Source organism: Meleagris gallopavo, chromosome 1 (assembly GCF_000146605.3).
Source record: "Meleagris gallopavo isolate NT-WF06-2002-E0010 breed Aviagen turkey brand Nicholas breeding stock chromosome 1, Turkey_5.1, whole genome shotgun sequence".
In the NCBI taxonomy this organism is placed as follows: domain Eukaryota; kingdom Metazoa; phylum Chordata; class Aves; order Galliformes; family Phasianidae; genus Meleagris; species Meleagris gallopavo.
In genome coordinates, this window is record NC_015011.2 from 182,179,104 (window position 1) to 182,197,301 (window position 18,198).

The 18,198-nt window shown below is 39.3% G+C and overlaps 1 long non-coding RNA gene across 4 annotated transcripts; it reads right to left on the bottom strand.

Annotated features, from left to right (window-relative positions):
- Positions 1-3,530: 3,530 nt before the first annotated feature.
- LOC109365493 lies at positions 3,531-6,932 on the bottom strand. 4 transcript variants are annotated; one of them, XR_002111144.2, is made up of 6 exons: positions 5,509-6,932; positions 5,089-5,378; positions 4,669-4,958; positions 4,269-4,564; positions 4,059-4,139; positions 3,531-3,753 (listed from the first exon to the last, which is right to left on the bottom strand). It is a non-coding gene; the product is annotated as an uncharacterized LOC109365493 (long non-coding RNA). The 4 variants fall into 4 exon arrangements; XR_002111142.2 differs by having other exon boundaries at positions 4,039-4,139; XR_002111145.2 differs by lacking the exon at positions 4,059-4,139 and having other exon boundaries at positions 5,509-6,930.
- Between the last annotated feature and the right edge of the window lie 11,266 nt (positions 6,933-18,198).

The window sequence follows — 18,198 nt, forward strand, 5'->3', positions numbered from 1 at the left end:
TGTTTACGAGGGTGGATAGTGATAGCACAAGGGGGAATGGCTTTAAACTAAGACAGGAGAGGTTTAGGTTAGATAGTAGGGGAAAGTTTTTCACTCAGAGGGAGGTGACACACTGGAACAGGTTGCCCAAGGAGGCTGTGGATGCCCCATCCCTGGAGGCATTCAAGGCCAGGCTGGATGTGGCTCTGGGCAGCCTGCTCTGGTGGCTGGCGCCTTTGCACATAGCAGGGGGGTTGAAACTAGGTGAGCACTGTGGGCCTTCTCAACCCAGGCCATTCTATGATTCTATGATTCCATTATTCTATAATTCTATGATCTGTTAGAGATACCTTCTATTAAGCTGCTTTGAAAGTTTTAGAGAATTGCACATTTTTCTAAGTGCTAGTTGGACAAAATTTGTCAGTATGCTGGAATTACAGATTAACACAAATGGTTTATCCAGAGATCTCTGTAGTCCATCTATATAGGGATTAATGAATCTTTCCACCCATGACACCCACAGTAACAAGCACTCCCAAAGGGCTTGGAGCAGATAAGATGAAGAAGACCTGAGGGAATGCCTTCTTTCCCCATATTTGTATTCTGCCTGAACATATACCCCATAGATTTTGTTGATTGGGTGAAGAATATCTGAGTAAGGAGAGCTATGGTTCATCCCACCAGTATCTCACATAGAGAAGATGGCCCCAAGAGTACTGTTTGTGCCAGCTACAGAGCTTGAATTGCACAGCAGCACTGAAAATGGTGATCAAACAACACTGATGATGTTTGATGCAAGTGCAGTGTAGATTCTCCCTCTGAATAAAATTATATTTTAAAATATATTGTTCAAGAAATCAAGAAGGGGGTTTGCTGGGGAGGGACATTTTATAAGGTCATGCAGCAATAGGATGAGAAGAACTGGTTTTAAACTGGAGGAGGGTAGATTTGCGCTAGATAGTAGGAAGAAATTCTTTACTGTGAGCGTGGTGGGACACTGGAAAGATTGCCAGTGAGGTTGTGAATGCCCGCTCCCTGGAAGCATTCAAGGCCAGGCTGGATGGGGCTGTGAGCAACCTGGTGTAGAGAGAGGTGTTCCTGCTTATAGCAGGGGGGGTGGAACTAAATGAGCTTATAGGTCTCTTCTATCGCAAAACGTTCTATGATTCTGTGATTAAAGAGAACATTTTCTGTAGGTACAGTGTGCAGATTTAGCTAAAAATAGTATTGCCAATACAACTTCTGTGCAGCTCTTTCAACCTAGTCATATTTCTTTCAGCATTCCCAGCTCTCCGAGAATTATTTATTTCTCACAGTATATTTCCTGATCTGGTAGTCTATCAAAGATGAAGGCAAGGAAGATAAGTACGAGGAATGATGCTAATTTTTCACTTAATACAGAATAGAAAGTATAAGAATATACAGGAAACTATATTCTCATTGGTACAATTTCTCATGATTTCTAAACAGGAGTGTATTCACATATAGTTCATGAAGAACAAAGGAACACCTGTGTTTTTGTTTTTTTTTTCATCCGTACTTCAGACAGAGTATGAGAGCATGAGTGTCTCTTAATGTAAGATAGAGAAATCACATTTTGGCTGCCCTCTAAGGTGAAGGCATTTCCAATTTCCACTGTGGTGAAGATTTAATTACTTGCTACTAAAAAGTCATGTAGCCCAACATCTTGTAAGTGAAGATGTGTTGTAAGAAGAATATTTGAATCCAAATAGCAGCCAGGTACCATTCTCAAGAATACTCAAGAACTTTAAAAAGAGTTTTACTAATATTTGGAAAGTTTTCATGTAGTTGAAATCCTGAGCAATGCCAGTTTAAAAAAAAAAAAAAAAAAAGTAAATCATAATGTGGGTGCATTGTGTTTCTCATTGCCTGGTTCAAAACAAGTAACTTAAAATTGCACAAACTAGCTGTCACATTGCTTGTTTGTAATGCACATATGTAATCCACGAGGGATGTATACAGATTCATAGTACATCACTAGTCTCCTAGCACTTAAGTAAGATACAAAAAAAAAATGGTGTTGCTTTCATAAATGCCTCTGTGAGGAACACAAATTTTACCCATGAGAAACTAAATTGAGATGTACAAGTTATTTTTTTCTCAGCAGATGTATCCTGGCTAAACAGAAGTGTGGATGTATTCTGTATCATCATTCCTGCCACAGTACTTGTGACTTCTTAAATATTCATCCCTCTTTATGCTCATGCTTAGTGTAGAAACAAAAAGGGGTGGAGTTCAAACCCTCCTGGGCAGTCACATGGTTTTGTTTAAGAGCATGGGCCACCGTAAATTAAACTGTTGGAGCAAACCAATCGTATGTTTCTGGACGTGATTTGATCCCCTGAAGGGACAAGAAAAACCACACCAACACTCAGGTACCCCCCATGTCACTCAGGCCAGAGCCACTCGATGGGTGCTGCCTTTTCCTCTGAACAGCACTTCCTGCCCGCAGCCACATCATGATCCAGATTGAGACAGGCTGTTTCTGAAAAGGAACTGAGCTAAACTAAAGCATATTTCTCTGCAGTTCAAGGAGAGGACCAGGCGAAAGCAGATATGCATGCTGCAGTCCATCCTGGACCAGTCTGTTCCTTAAAGGAGGGCACACCATGGAAAGGATCCATGCTGGAGTACTTCTTGAAGAATTGCCCAGTGAAGGGAAGACCACACAGAGGAACAACTTGAGGAGGAAGGAGCATCAGAGAGGAGCAATTAGGTACCAACCATAATCCCAGGAATGAGGTCAGCTGCCTTACAGTCAAAAAAGCCAAAATTTCTGCGATGGCACAAGCCTTAGCTACGTATTTATTTTTCTCATAGGTATGGCAAGGAGTTGTTCCACTGTTTTTTCTCGTGCTTATACTCCTTGATGTTCCTTAATCTCTCCACCTCCTCTTTGAGCTCTGCCATTGTACTGAGCAGATCATTCTCCTGCTCATACCTTACACACGTGGCATCACTGCCATCCTCCACCATCAGCAGCAGACTCAGGCATTCCCTGCAGCCAGAGCAGCTGTGTTTTTGAGCAGGCACTCTGTCTGTGTAGCTGCATTCACTTTAGCAAGAGCTTTCTACTTAGTGGTAACCATGACCAGATTTGTTTGAGAGGCAGCCAATAGATGAGCCAGTCCCCCAGGTGGGGTGGGATTCTCTTCCATCCTTGTCTGCTTGAACTGCTGCCGTGTGGAAGGCAATGTCACTCGGCAGCTCATAGCTGATAGGAGTTTGGTTGCCCTGCTGAGGTGATTCCTTGCTTCAATGCAGAACACAACTGCACTAGAGCTGTCCGCCTGCTGAGAAAGTGATGTGTAGCAACATCACTGATATTTATCATGACAGCTCTTTTTGTTATACTCTTTATATGCTAAAAAATGTCTTAACATCTTCTGAAAAACATAATGATATCACATTTTTTCTTTCCAAAACATACATTTAATGCAATCCCTTCGTATCTATATACATTTTGGGAAGCATACAAATATCCATAAATATAATTCTTTTATTTATGTAATCAGCAAGGAAATCACGACAATAAAGGCTCATATGTCTTTCCCCCACAAAAACAGTACAGATCAGAAGATATAGGCAACATATTTATGAAACATAAAATTGTAATGTGAGCAAGTGATGAAGATCTTCCTCTGTCCAGAGCGATGGGGAGTTTCTAGCTGAGTGAAAGGCCATGGTGAGGTAGAGTCTGAGGCTGTTTCCCGCTTCTTAAGTCTGTGACTTTAGAGGTGGCTGCAGAAACCACTGGCAGAGTCAAAGAAGAGTGTGAGCAGGAGGGATCTGTGTCTTTCAAAATCAGGATGATGTGAACCAACAAAAGGATAAGCAGCAGTCCATTCCTAAGTACAACTCTTAACGCAGTTCAAGACTATCAATTCCATATCTCATGGCAGCCAGAGGAAAACTGCCCTATGCTATCAAAGTTACTAAGCCACAATCCAGAATATGCCCAATAAGACATGGGTAATGCATCACAGAGTGTGGTGCAGATGCTTAAAATCACAAACAGGAAGCTATGATTTTGATTACATTGCCCTGAACTGATGTACTTGTAGAACGGGGGACATCTCTCCAGCTGAGCACCAGAGGACAGGACGGGAACAGGATATGAGCAATTCCAATCAAGGCCACTGGCACTCAAAGATAAGGAGAGCATCAAAATGAGATGTGTTTATTCACAAATGGCAAACACCCACCTTTCCCTTCCTCACAGTTCTTCCTGCCATTACATGGCAGCAAGGAATCCACATACCACTCACCTTTGCCTAATCTGGCAGGTGGTTGCAACTCTTTCTGTGATCTCCCTGTGGCTGTCAAGTCACCAGGGCCTGTGTGACACAGGGAAATACAAACATTGTACCTCTTGAGCCATGCCCATGGCATCACCAAGACGGTTTCCAGCAGCTGATGCCCACAAGTAAAGCCAGCATGGAGTTACGCTGAATACATATCTTTGGACTGATTTCCATGTAGAAGGTGGGACATCTCTCCAGCTGAGCACCAGAAGACAGGAGGGGACCAAGGTGTGGGCACGGTCTCTTCTTGGCTTATGGCTCTCAAAGAAAAAGAGAGCATCAAAACCAGATGTGTTTCCCTGCCCATGGCAAACCCCCACCTTTCCCTTCCTCACAGTCCTCACTGAAACCACATCCCACTCACCTTTGCCTAATCTGGCAGGTGGCTGCAACTCTTTCAATTATCTCCCTGTGGCTGTCAAATCCCCAGGGCCTGTGTGACACAGGGAAATGCAAACTTTCTACCTCTTGTGCCATGCCCATGGAAGCACAGAGGCAGTAGCCAGCAGCTGATGCCCACAAGTACAGCCAGGCTGCAGTTATGTTGGATACATATCTTTGTACTGATGTCCTTGTAGAAGGTGGGACGTCTCTCCAGCTGAGCACCAGAGGACAGGAGGAGACCAAGGTGTGGGCACAGTCTCTTCTAAGCATCTGGTACTCCAAGACAAAGAGATCATCAAAACCAGATGTGTGTCCCTGCCCATGGCAAACACCCCACCCTTCCATTCCACACAGTCCTTGCTGCCATCACATGACAGCATTGAAACCACATCCCTCTCACCTTTGCCTAATCTGGCAGGTGGTTGCAACTCTTTCAATTATCTCCCTGTGGCTGTCAAATCCCCAGGGCCTGTGTGACACAGGGAAATGCAAACTTTCTACCTCTTGTGCCATGCCCATGGAAGCACAGAGGCAGTAGCCAGCAGCTGATGCCCACAAGTACAGCCAGGCTGCAGTTATGTTGGATACATATCTTTGTACTGATGTCCTTGTAGAAGGTGGGACGTCTCTCCAGCTGAGCACCAGAGGACAGGAGGAGACCAAGGTGTGGGCACAGTCTCTTCTAAGCATCTGGTACTCCAAGACAAAGAGATCATCAAAACCAGATGTGTGTCCCTGCCCATGGCAAACACCCCACCCTTCCATTCCACACAGTCCTTGCTGCCATCACATGACAGCATTGAAACCACATCCCTCTCACCTTTGCCTAATCTGGCAGGTGGTTGCAACTCTTTCAATTATCTCCCTGTGGCTGTCAAATCCCCAGGGCCTGTGTGACACAGGGAAATACAAACATTGTACCTCTTGAGCCATGCCCATGGCATCACCAAGACGGTTTCCAGCAGCTGATGCCCACAAGTACAGCCAGTCTGGAGTTATGTTGAATACATATCTTTGTACTGATGTGCTTGCAGAAGGTGGGACATCTCACCAGCTGGGCTCCAGAGGACAGGAGGGGACCAAGGTGTGGGCACGGTCTTTTCTTTTTTTATGGCCCTCAAAGAAAAGAGTGCATCAAAAACAGATCTGTTTCCCTGCCATTGGCAAACCCCCACCTTTCCCTTCCTCACAGTTCTTCCTGCCATCACATGGCAGCATTGAAACCACATCCCTCTCAGCTTTGCCTAATCTGGCAAAGGGTTGCAACTCTTTGTGATCTCCCTGTGGCTGTCAAGTCACCAGGGCCTGTGTGACACAGGGAAATGCAAACATTGTACCTCTTGTGCCATGCCCATTACAGCATAGAGGCTGTTGCCAGCAGCTGATGCGTACAAGTACAGCCAGCCTGGAGTTGTTTTTAATACATATCTTTGGACTGATGTCCGTATAGAGGGTGGGACATCTCACCATGTGAGCAGTGGAGGACAGTAGGGGTCCAAGATGTTTTCTCGGTCTTCTCTAGGTGTCTGGCACTCAAAGGCAAAGGAGGAGGACACATATTCAATTGTAAGACAGCCAGCCCAACCTCCTAGATAACGTCCCAGGCCTTCCTCTCTTTGCGATCTCCTGCTCTTTCACCTCAGCATCAGCTCACTATTCTGCACTATTCTGCTGAGCTGTCCGAGTTGTGCAGCAGTTCTTTTGATATCTCAATGCTGGCTGTTTCTCTTGTGCCTGTGTGACACAGGGAACTGCCAACATTGTACCTGCTCTGCCATGCCCATGGTATCACCACGTTTCTTGTCAGCAGCTCATGCCTACAGGTACATTCAGGCTGGTGTTATTTTGATTACTTATCTTTGTATCAATGTTCTTTTCGAATGTGGAACACCTCTCCATCTGAGCAGCATAAGACGGGAGTGTTCCAAGGTCTTGCCACATTGTCCTCTTGGCCTCTGGCACTAAAAAATGAAGGAGGAGGATGCACAGTGTGTTGCATCACAGCCCCCCCTGCTTCCTTGCCCAGGGCCCAGGCCTTTCCTTCGTTGCACTCTTTCCTCCCCTCTCTCCTCTGCCTCTGCTCACTCTTGTGCTGTCCTTTGGCCTGGGCTGGCTGAGCAGTGCGGACCTTGTTGTACGCTCCCTGGGGCAACTACGTCACAGTTCCCCCTGTGACTCTGCCAACTGCTCTGACACAGCAACTGCATCATCAGTGTGGATTCCAGAATGTGACAGACATCCTAGACTTCCAAGGCTTATTTAAACATATTGTGATAAATAACTCCCATAGCTCAGGTCCCTTGGGAATTTGCTTACATCGAAACCCTGCTGTCACTCTGTGTGGGCACAACCTTGTATATACAGGCGTGGTCACACTGCTGCCCCTGTTTGCACCAGAACCATGCCAATCCACCTTCTCTTGGCCTGCTTGCCCTCATGAAAAACGGCAGATTAGGGTTAAGTCCAGAAACTTTCATATGACTATGTGAAGTCTCTGAACCCTGGTGACCCATTCAGCTGTTCAACCTACTTATCTGGTCTGCTTGGGCTGTCTTAAAAGGCTAATAGCATGTTATCCTAATATCCCCCAAATATATTTCTATTACTATACTATAGTCTAGTTTCTAAAAGGACACATGAACAATCTCTTTGAATGTTAATCAACATGTAGTTAGTCTGTACACTGAAGAAATTGTATCTAGGTTTTTAGTGGTGATTAGCTATGTGTTTAGTAAGAGGTGCAATGATTCTAAATGTGAAATTAAGAAATTCCCAGTTGTAATCAGGTGGAACACACTTCAGACTGGAATCCTCAAGAAGATTGCAGCCAAGCTTTCTTAATTATTCATTGTTATTATCAGTACAGATGCATCTTTTAATTCCTGCTGGAATGAAGATTCTATAATAATGTGCTGAGACAGGGCAAGGCTTTACAATGAGACTATAGTTTATTAAACCAGAACTTTCAACTTATGTGTACTTTTCACCTGTTGAACTTCACTGTCGTCTATTTGAAATCTCTAGTCCTTAAAGGCACCAATGGATAAGATTCATCTATTCTGTAGAAGTCTGATTGAATCCCATGCTGATTATTAGATTTTTTTTTTTTTTAATCCAAGCACCTCAGACGTTAGTATACATTTATTCAATCATGTTGTAAGTCTGCTCCAGAAGCAATATAGATAGCATAAAGGATGAGGAAGGTATTATTCAAGACTAAAAATTAAACAGTATTGATAAATTGAAAATTGTGAAACACTATGATGATTACAGAATTTCCAGGAGAAATTTCAAGCCATTATCTGAATGCTAAATACCAACTCTATTCACTTACCACTGGGTTGAATGTTTTAAATTTTAAGTTAATATTATGGTTCTTTAATTCTGTTCTTTAATATGAAAACATTAAAACTGCTTGTAAGTACTTTTTAGTTAGAATGTCAGCTGCTTAGCTGATGAAGTGGCAAAAGACAGCCAAATACCTCTGAAAGTTTTTCCTGAAAATTCAGACTCATTCTGCAGAGTTTTAAGTCCCTCTGTTATTAGTGGTTTCATCCACATACATACTTGTATGTTTGTTCTACTAAAATGGGTTGATTTTATAAAATCAGGATGAATATTCACATAGTATGGTTTCAGAGGCTTAGGGCTGTGGAGCATCCTTTCTGTCCAATACACTCCTCGTGACTGATCATGACTCCAATCTTGCAAATCTGTTGACTTACACTATGACTCTGCTTGCCTTAGAACTTGGCTTTACCTCCTTTTTTCCATATTAAAGAAAGGGAAATGAGGTCTGCACCCTGAGGTCTCCACCTTAAAATTACATTAGCAGAGTAAGCGCTGCCTTCTGGGAAATGTTCTCAAATCCCACAGTTTGAATGTAGCTTTACAGTCTCTACACAGAAACAGAATATATTAATCCTCATGTGGTATTCAAAGTCAATTTTGTAGGAGTCCAATATTTTCTGTTATCTCTCGTGGGGTGTTAAGTGCTAGCTAAAATATGTGTCCATCATTAAAACAACTAACAAAGACTTCGAAATGCTTAATTTTATTTGAATTTATTAGCATTATCCTTAAGAAAAGAAAAAGGTGTCTTATTTAATTATAATTTAGCCTGTATTTTACTTTCAAAAATTAAAAAAAAAAAAGATTTTGTTGTTGCTGTTTTTTTTTTTTTCTGAGCAAATGACATAGTCTTTCTACATTACTGATGCAGATAGAAAGAACACTCCTGTTGCTACCAAAACCAGCACCTAACTAGGACTGCATCATTTTCTTTCTATTAGCAATCTTAGTCTGTAGCAAAGTATTTAATCTATAGGATCATTCCTAAGGACAAGATAAAAAGAATTGGTATTCATGAAAACTTCCTAAATATATATATATTAGTCTACACCAGTATCCTGGTTTTGGATAAAATAGACGGTATTTTTTTTTAGTAGTGTATATGGCATGTGTAATAATGTTGAAAACACACTGACTTTTCAGTTGTTGCTGAGCAGCACTGCACAGAGCCAAGGAATTTCCAGTTACACTGCTTTGCCAAGGAGAATCTGGGGGTGCACAACGAGCTTGAAGGGAACAGAACCACAACACCTAACCTAAACCAGTCAAAGGGCTATTCAATGCCATATTGCCTTCCCACCTGTGGAGGTTGGTTGGTGGCAGTGGGCTGCCACTGATCAAGGACTGACTGGGCATTAGTCAGCAGCAGGTGACCAGTTGCACTGCGCATCACTTGTTTTGTATATTCCTGTGTCATTATTATTTTCTTATCATTTTTCTCTCCTATTAAGCCATTTTTATCTCAACTCACAAGTTTTAACTTTTTTCCAATTCTCTTCTCCCATCCCATTGCGGGGGGATTAGTGAGCAAATGGCTGTTCAGTGCTTCACTGCCTGCTGTATTAAACCATAACATTGGGATAACAACTAAATATAAAAGCATGATTTATCTTTGCATTCATTAATTCTTGATTAGTTCCCTGATTATTTATGCTCATATTCATTAGTATTCTTTCTTGTGTAATTTGAGAATGAGGTAACCGTACTCTGAGAAACATCTGTACATTGTATTTGTACCCACATTTGCTTTGTTTAAGTTTGATTTGCCCCTGTGGTTGTCTCAGGTGCAGAGGTCAAAATTTAGTATTGGAATTATTTTAATTTCTATAATACTAGTACATCACTAGTACATTATGTTTTGGTTTTGGTTTTGTTTTCTGCAAAGAATGCAAATATTTGTTCCAAAAAAGATATTTCTGCCAAGAAGTCCAGCTGAAACAATGGAAAAGATGGTATTAGTGTAAATATGCAGAACAGCAGTCCAAATTCCTTTACATAGTCTTGCAGAAAAAACTAAAAAATTTGAAATTTGTGCAAAATGAACAGTGCTCACTGTTTTGATTTGTAGTCTCTATATATCAATGGGCTAATTGTATTTATTTGAGTGGAATTATACATACCTGAAAATAAAGGTATTTTCAAAATCCCTGTTTGCATAGCAGTGCAATGGGACCAAAAAATATAGGATCCATTTTTAATAAGTGTATAGTCATTAAAAAGAAAGATGAATAGCATAATGTGCTTTCCTGTGTTCTTTTCAGAATATGACAGTAATAGAATTGGTAAGACTCAAACCATGGAATTTAAGAATAAGAAATTCTTCAGTTCAGAACTAGCATATATGAGCAATGTCTTCTGTGTTTCTCATCCTTTTTCAGACAAGGTCTTTCCTCTCTGCCTGCAATCCTCATGTACCTTTTCCTGTCCAGCAAAACTTTCTGGTATACCAGGAAAGTAAAGGTCACAATTTTCAGACTGTGAACCCATGACATGTGGTTGAAGTTGGACGGATTCAGTAAATTAATGCAGTAAATCATTTTGATACATCAATGACCAAAAACCAAAACAGCTAAAGGAGCTCTTCCGTGGCTGCAAATTGCTTTCTTCAGCCTGGTATTGATATGACAGGGAGTCAACTCTACCACTGGATTCTACAAATACATCAGGAGGCTATATACTGCTTGTTGTGTCATGTTGTCCCCTGTACTCCCTGAAAGACCCCTATGAGGTCTTCCAGTGTCTCTGTCACCATAAAAGTGACAGAGAAAACCCTACTCCTGTACATTTCATTACAACCGGCAGGTCACTTGAACTGATCCCCCTTACACAAATTCTTTGTCCAGTATTCTAAATTTGATGGACATCATGGGACTAAATGATTGAAAACTTTGAAGCAAGTCCAAGTTCATTAAAATTCCAGAGTCTTCTACTGCACGGTGAGCATCTCAGATACTCAGACTTACATGATCAAGAATACTGTACTTTTTACTGTTCCATAGGTCAAACTTCCCTCCATTCATTGTCAGTGAATTAGAGTAATGGCTGTGTTCTATGCATCTATCCAAGCTTTTCTTGTCCTGAAGTGTAAATTCATAAGAAGATAAAGATATATACCAAAATTAGAGAAGACAGTGGAGAAAAATGAGATGTCAGCTTCTTGTATATATTATTTAATAGTAGCCATCAGTTGCTGCCATTAATTTTACAAGTGATTTTTTAAGCAACTGTTTGACATAAAGGGGAAAACTGTCTTAGTACTTTGTGATATGAGATCCTGCAAGCAGCAGGAAAATTTTTATTTACCTTTCTCTCTATGAGTGAGGTTAATTCATTAACTCCTTCTAGCTGTCTTTATCCTCTGGAGCTTCTCATTTCACTTCAGGTCAAAATATGCTTGATAAGAAAGCCATTTTAATGCACAGCCTTAGAATAAATCTTACTGCATTGTTACCTTAGAAATTTTTCTTTTTTTTTTTTCTTCTTTTGATAGCTATTGTTCTTTAATACAGCATCTCAAGTAATGCGATCTGAATCTTTGGGAAATAATTTCAGATTCTGTTATCTAATTTTATAAATCCTGTAATACATTAACATTTGTTCAAACTTCTGAAACTATAGTGTCTCTGTTTCTGCAGGAAGTATTAGTTATTGGCTGCTGTTTTTCACAGAGCCAAATGGTGTGATTTTCCCACTGATCCTAAGGAGAAACTGTCTATGAATTTTCAATCTCATGGAAAATGTAATCTCATGTACAAATAAATGTTTTAGATTTTCTTTTTTTTGTAATTTTCAGACTGCCTGCAGAATGTGTTCCCATTCTGAGAGCATACATTCGATAACAATATTACAGAAATATCTGTGTGACACATATGACTTTCCTGATTGATCCTGATTCTGAATAATCAAATAGAATAACTGGAAGAGAATAAAAACCAAATGATTTATGAAATTTCAAATTATGTCCTCTATACATGGTGCTTATCCTTGTAGAAGGACACATTTTGTCTTCTTTTATGTCATGGACTTGTGTCTATGACAGCAGACAAGGTGTTATTTTTTTTTCTAAACATAACTTCTATAAATCTAGAGAACACCATCCCTTTTTATAGGGAAATCATTAAAAAGCCATTAAAAAATGACATATCTAAGTAATTTAGGACACTGTGGCTGAGCCAAATCTGAAATATTTTCACTCTCAAGTCCACTCTGTTACTCTTTTGCAATCATTGTCTATTACCAGTTTTCTTATACAGAATATTATGCCACAACTATCTTTTTTACACATCTGTTATGCTGCATGTCCGAGTCTCTGAGCTCAGTGTATTTATTAATGGCGCACACTTGCAGGTAGGAACATCCATTTGCTGTGTCTGACTCTGCTCATATTTTATACAAATTAAAAGCGATGCAGAAGGCTTGGGAGAGCATATGGTTAATTATTTTTTCCAAACACTCATTATATTTTCTCATAGAGTCACTCTTCACCTACAGAGGGAGCATAAGAACTCATCACTGTATTTTTGTCATACGTGGCAATCATCATTTCTACATTTTATTTTTTATCTAATACATTAATTTCAATTGTGGATTCTTTAGCATCCTGGATGAATTCCCTTCAGACTTTATTGAAACAGAGAAGTTACACTTTTACAGATGGAAGAAACTCAGAGGTGGTGAGATCTTTAGGTGTCCCCAGCACAACAGCATTGACTCTGACTTTTTGCAACAGATGGGATTCATTAAACTGATTAGATGCTTAGTACAACCTCGCCAGATAGCACAGACATGGCTAAAATAAGCAACACAGGATTAAGAAAGAGTAGCCAGAAATTCTTCAAAGTGGAATTGTATGAACTCTTCATGATGTGGTTTAAAAGCTATTGTTATTGCCTTCCTAGTTGATGTTTCTTGTATGACTTCTATTGCATTTTGAGTACTTTGTTCAGAGATTACAATATTAAGAATTAGTTGTACAGACTGTTCCACACATTGCTAAAGAGTTATTAACCTCTTAAATTTAGCATATATCCATTGGAAAATCACACATTCCCATGGAAAGAGTGGAACCCATTGTTCAGCCTTCCCAGAAAACCTCATTAATATTGTGGAAATAGTCTGTTTAGAGAATTGATGCCATCTCCTCTCTTTGGTCCAAACAATTTTGTTATTTTCACAGAGGAATTCAGTCAACAAAAAAAGACTACATTTCCTATTTTATTCATATATAAGCTGGATGGAATTTTTTTATCAATGACAGTTATTTTCTGATAAAAAAGGCAGCTGAAAAAAAAATTATTTCAAAATTATTTTTATCTGCTTTAGCCAAATTAGAATATTGTGAAATCTTTTGTGTTCTTTGTCTTAAAGAAAAAAGGTAATTGATTTTCCCTATTATCTTACTGCCTTTAATGTATTATACTTAGATTTCAGACATGATGAGTAGAAGAAAACATGTAACAATTCAGTGTTGTTTTTCCTCTAATATGTTTGGACATGCAAGGAGAATACAGTTGTTCTCATGGGCTCTGGCTCAACTTTCATTCTGATTTCATTCAGAATCTTAAATCATTGATAAGTTATCCAAGATGGAAAATTCATTTTTTGCAGTTTTCTTTAAAAATTAAGTAATGAACCCTACAGACCCTTCCTTAATTTCCCTTTACAGTCAAGGATACTTTCAATAGTGTTTCCTTTCTTACAATGAATGAGACAGACATCCCCTATGATGGGAAGTTCCATCACAATTAACGGGGCAGTGGAAGTTTTACAGCTGATCATAATTCTGGCAATTCTGATGTTTGGATTAGGCCAGAACTACTCTAGCTAAGTTTTTTCCTATCTGTATCTCATTCACTATAAGAGTTAACAAGATAGGGTGAATAAACACTCATTATGCTTCATTGAAGTTGCCTCAAGCCTAGATGTTGCCAAGTTCTTCCAGTTTTTGCTGAACTCTGGCTAAACCAGGAAGTACTTGGTAGTATCATGAGGCAATTTTGAAGTTGTGGAAAGACTACAAATTAGTGACGAAGGAAATATCTGTGCATCATAATACTGAAACTGTGTGACGCTACATAGATAATTCTGAAGCCTATTAAAATGTATCTGTCATTTTCAATATAAGAAATATTCTTTAAACAATGTCATAGTCTTAATAATTGGACACAAAAGTGGATTTCAGATGTCTTATGTGGAACATTATTTTTTAACTGAGACACTGCCTCCTTTCTAGAGATTATTCCAGGGTGTTGTAGTCTATTCAATAGCCTATCTCAAAAATCCCTTCTCTAGCAGGTCTTGGGCTCTGAGAGTTTGCTATTTTAGTCTTTGGATAAGCATGAGAAGAGTGAGACTTTTTTTTTTTTTTTGCCAGAGAACATCCAGGAAAAACAAACAAAATACACTACTGAACAGAAAAATGATGAGGCTCTTATATTACTTCTGAATCTCAGAAAAAAAATGTGTTGGTTTGGGAATTATTCAATGCATTGGCTCAAGTGTGATACTTTCCAGTATGTTTCCTAGAGCTTGGCTTGTTCTAACTTCACTCTGATTCCTCTCTTGCTCATTCAGTCTACTCATTTAACTCCCAAACACCTACCAACCTCTGTATTCCTTCATCCAACTCATTATCTTAACTTCCATTTACCTGGTAGCTGCCAGGCTTCACCTTTAAACAGCTTCTCGCCTCTCCCATCTAGTATTCTCCGAATTTCAGGTATCCTGACCCAAAAAATATAGTTTGGCTTCTTTGCATTGCCAACATCCTTTATTTCCCAACAGTCTATGTATATATATCTGTCTTCCCTTCTTGTCTTCTGCTTTTTACATTTACATCAGGTTTTTACATTTCTTGCGCCAAGAAGTGTTGAAAAAATGGAAAAGAAATGTTTCTTGGTCTTAATTAGTGCAGACTCAGCACTGCTAACTCTCTAACATCATCTTGATCTAAGGCTTTAATGATAAAATGTGAATTTAAACTTTGATGTAAAAGATTCATCTGCTCTAGAGATGTCAAGTCCCAAGCCTTTTTGGACAATAGTTGTGCAGATAGGAGTCTTACTAATTTTATTGTGCAGTCAAAATGATTTTTTTTTTTTTCCCCCACAGTGGTTGAAGATCTGTTGACTTGTAATTTTTGGAAAAGCTTAGTTTTTGTATAAGATAATGTTTCTTTCACAGCTTTGCCAAAGTAATGAGTTACTGAACAGGCTATCTTTGAATAGCTTCTGTCCTCAATCATAGTTAGTTCTCTTAGCTAGATGCCTTCCTTTGTCCATAAAATACTTATGTAGTTTCCTCCTTTTCTTTTTCTCCTAAGGCAGCTTTGAAACATAAGTGAAATCAACCCTGAAAATGACTATTTTTTCAGTTTAATATAAGGAAGCGCAATTATCAACTACCTCATCTTGGTCACTCTGTGTTTAGCCACTAACAGGTTTGGCAGTATATTAAACAGAGAAGCTGTTTTTTAATTTGCATGTAAGAAAGTTGTTTTGTTTTCTTTACACAGTTTGATAACTGTAATCTGAATATCACATAATCACAGCATGGCTAGAATTGGAAGGGACCTTAAAGATCATCCATTTCCAACCACCCACCCCTTTGCTCTGTTGTGGATGGTACATCCATAGCTTCTCTGAGTAACCTATTCTATGCCTCTGAATAAAGAAATTGCCACTAGCATCTAACCTAAATTTCCCCTTTTAGTTTAAAACCATCCCCCCTTGTCCTTTCACTATCAGACCATGTAAAAAGACCATCTTCGTCCTGATTATAGGCTTCTTTTAGGTACCGGAAGGCCACAGTGATGTCTCCTCAGACCCTTCACTTCTCCAAGCTGAACAAACCCAGCTCCCTCAGCCTTTCTTCACAGGAGAAGGTTCTCCAGCCTTCCGGTCATCTTCATGGCCCTCTGCTCTGACAGCTCTATATCCTTTTTGTGCTAAGGGCCCCTGGCTGGCATGCAGTGCTCCAGATAGGGCCTCAAGAGGGCAGAGTAGAGGGGCCTCCCCCTGATTCTTCCCGGTGCAAATACATATAACTGAGAGGGAGGATTTAAAAATTAAATTTTAATATTTATGTCTCCACATTGGCTACTTTAGCATCTGTAAGTGATTTTAAAAGGCAGCAGTTCCCTGAGGGCAAGGAGAGGCCCATGGTGGATCAGCCTGTCCCCATGCAGCTCATGGGCACCACACACAGAGTGGATCTCCATGTGCAGCCATAGAGCAGCCCAGCAGCAGTGGATGTAGCCCTGAAGAAGTACAGCCCTTGGATATCCTCTCAGAAGCAGGTCCCTTATAGCCTGTTAAACACCTGTATGGAATAGTGCACTGCAAGTCTGATTGTAATAGTATTTTTGCTTAACTTTGCCACATATACAATCTCTAATCCATTAGGGCAATAAATAAAATTTCTTTTCTCCATCTGTGGACTATTTAACATTTCACAATCATGCCATGTAGTTATTCTAGGATTTTTCATAATTCTTCCTCCTCCGTTTGTGACATATAAATATGAATACCACATCTTGCAAGACAGGTAGACTGAATAAAGTAGGTGACTTTTATAAGAAACTGGGCTTAGTAGAACAGTTTAATTTATTCAGATGTCTGTGAACTGCCAATCTTTCAAATGTTTGCCTTAAGATTAAGCTCATTTTTATTTTCTAAACATAATTCTTCAAAGCTTGGAAGGAATACGTGGAATCTAATCTCTATAACAAAATTTTGTTTCATCCACTAATGCACATGCGTTTGTGTGCAAAACTGGCCCATTTTTTTCTCACTTATCCATTCATTTAGTTTTTCTAATTATTGCGTTAAGGCTTCTGCCTGTTTGTGAGTTGAGTCCTGTTTCCATCTCTCTTAAGGTGACATATAGTTCCAGCAAAAGAAAGGTCAAATTGTGATCAGGAGGTGCATAATAACCTCACATATCAATGTACATTTCTTCTTTCCTAACAAATGATCATCATTCGTCCTGAAAATTCCCTGCATCACATGGTCCCCTTTGACCTCTTGGTCAATAAATAATGCATTTTCACTAGAGTAATTGAACTACCTTATTTGGCTGCAAAACCCTTCTCCCAGAAAGTGTGATTCATGGGACAATGAAAAATTACATTGTTGAAAGACTCCAGTTTTTCTACACCTTTTAGATGAAGACAGATTTCCTCTTATTATAAGCTTTTTTTTTAATTTTCTTTCTAACCAAAACCTTGATCAGAATGCAACCAAAACAAACAGCATTTCATAGACCAAATATATTGTTTCTTTTTAAAGATACTTTGGGAAAGTATCTGGAATAGAAATAATTTTAAATCCAAAAATACTTTTGCGGCTTTTTTGTCACTGCAAAGTGACTTGCTCTCTGTGAACCGTATAGTCATAATTTATTGTTGGAATCGACAGCAGTTTTTTAGCTATTCCCTTTACTCCACCTCCTGGAGATGGGAATGTAACATTACACCTAACATAAAACTTCACAACAAAATTGATAAAACATATATATATAAATACTTGAAGATACAACTTTCCATTGTGCTTCAGAGCTATTTCTAGGTTTGATGAGAGACTGAAGGAGCCTGTGGAGTCTGCAGAACTATAGGCATGATAAAACAAAATATTCTATACTTCAAGATCAATGGTAAGATGAATCAGGGAGATAACCAATACCGCATGGCTTCTGCCTGCCTTCTAAGGATTTGTTCCTACAAATAAGTGCCTTTTTCCATTTATTTGAAGTAGAACAGGGTTGACCACAATAAATAAACTGCAAAAGTAGAGATTTTGTCTTCTAGTATTTTGAGTTTTTGCAGTATTTTTATTCTGTAAAATGAAATCTAAATTTAGAATTCTTAAGGCTGTTGTTCAGTGTTTTCTAAAAAGACTCTTGACTGAATAAGCCGTAGTTACTTTCAGCCTTAACTGGAAGTTAATAAAGTGTTTTGTCTGGAAATAATGCATTATACTTCTTACAGCATGGTACTGAGTAGCTCAGGAACACATAAATCAAACTGAAACTGTGACTGTGATGCGATCACACAGTATTGTTTCATGATAGACTGTTGTGTTGTAACTGAACATTCCCTTGAGAAAAAAATACCATTTCTTTGCTTTGCTCTCCAGGCTTTTTTCTTCCCTTCTTTTTTTTT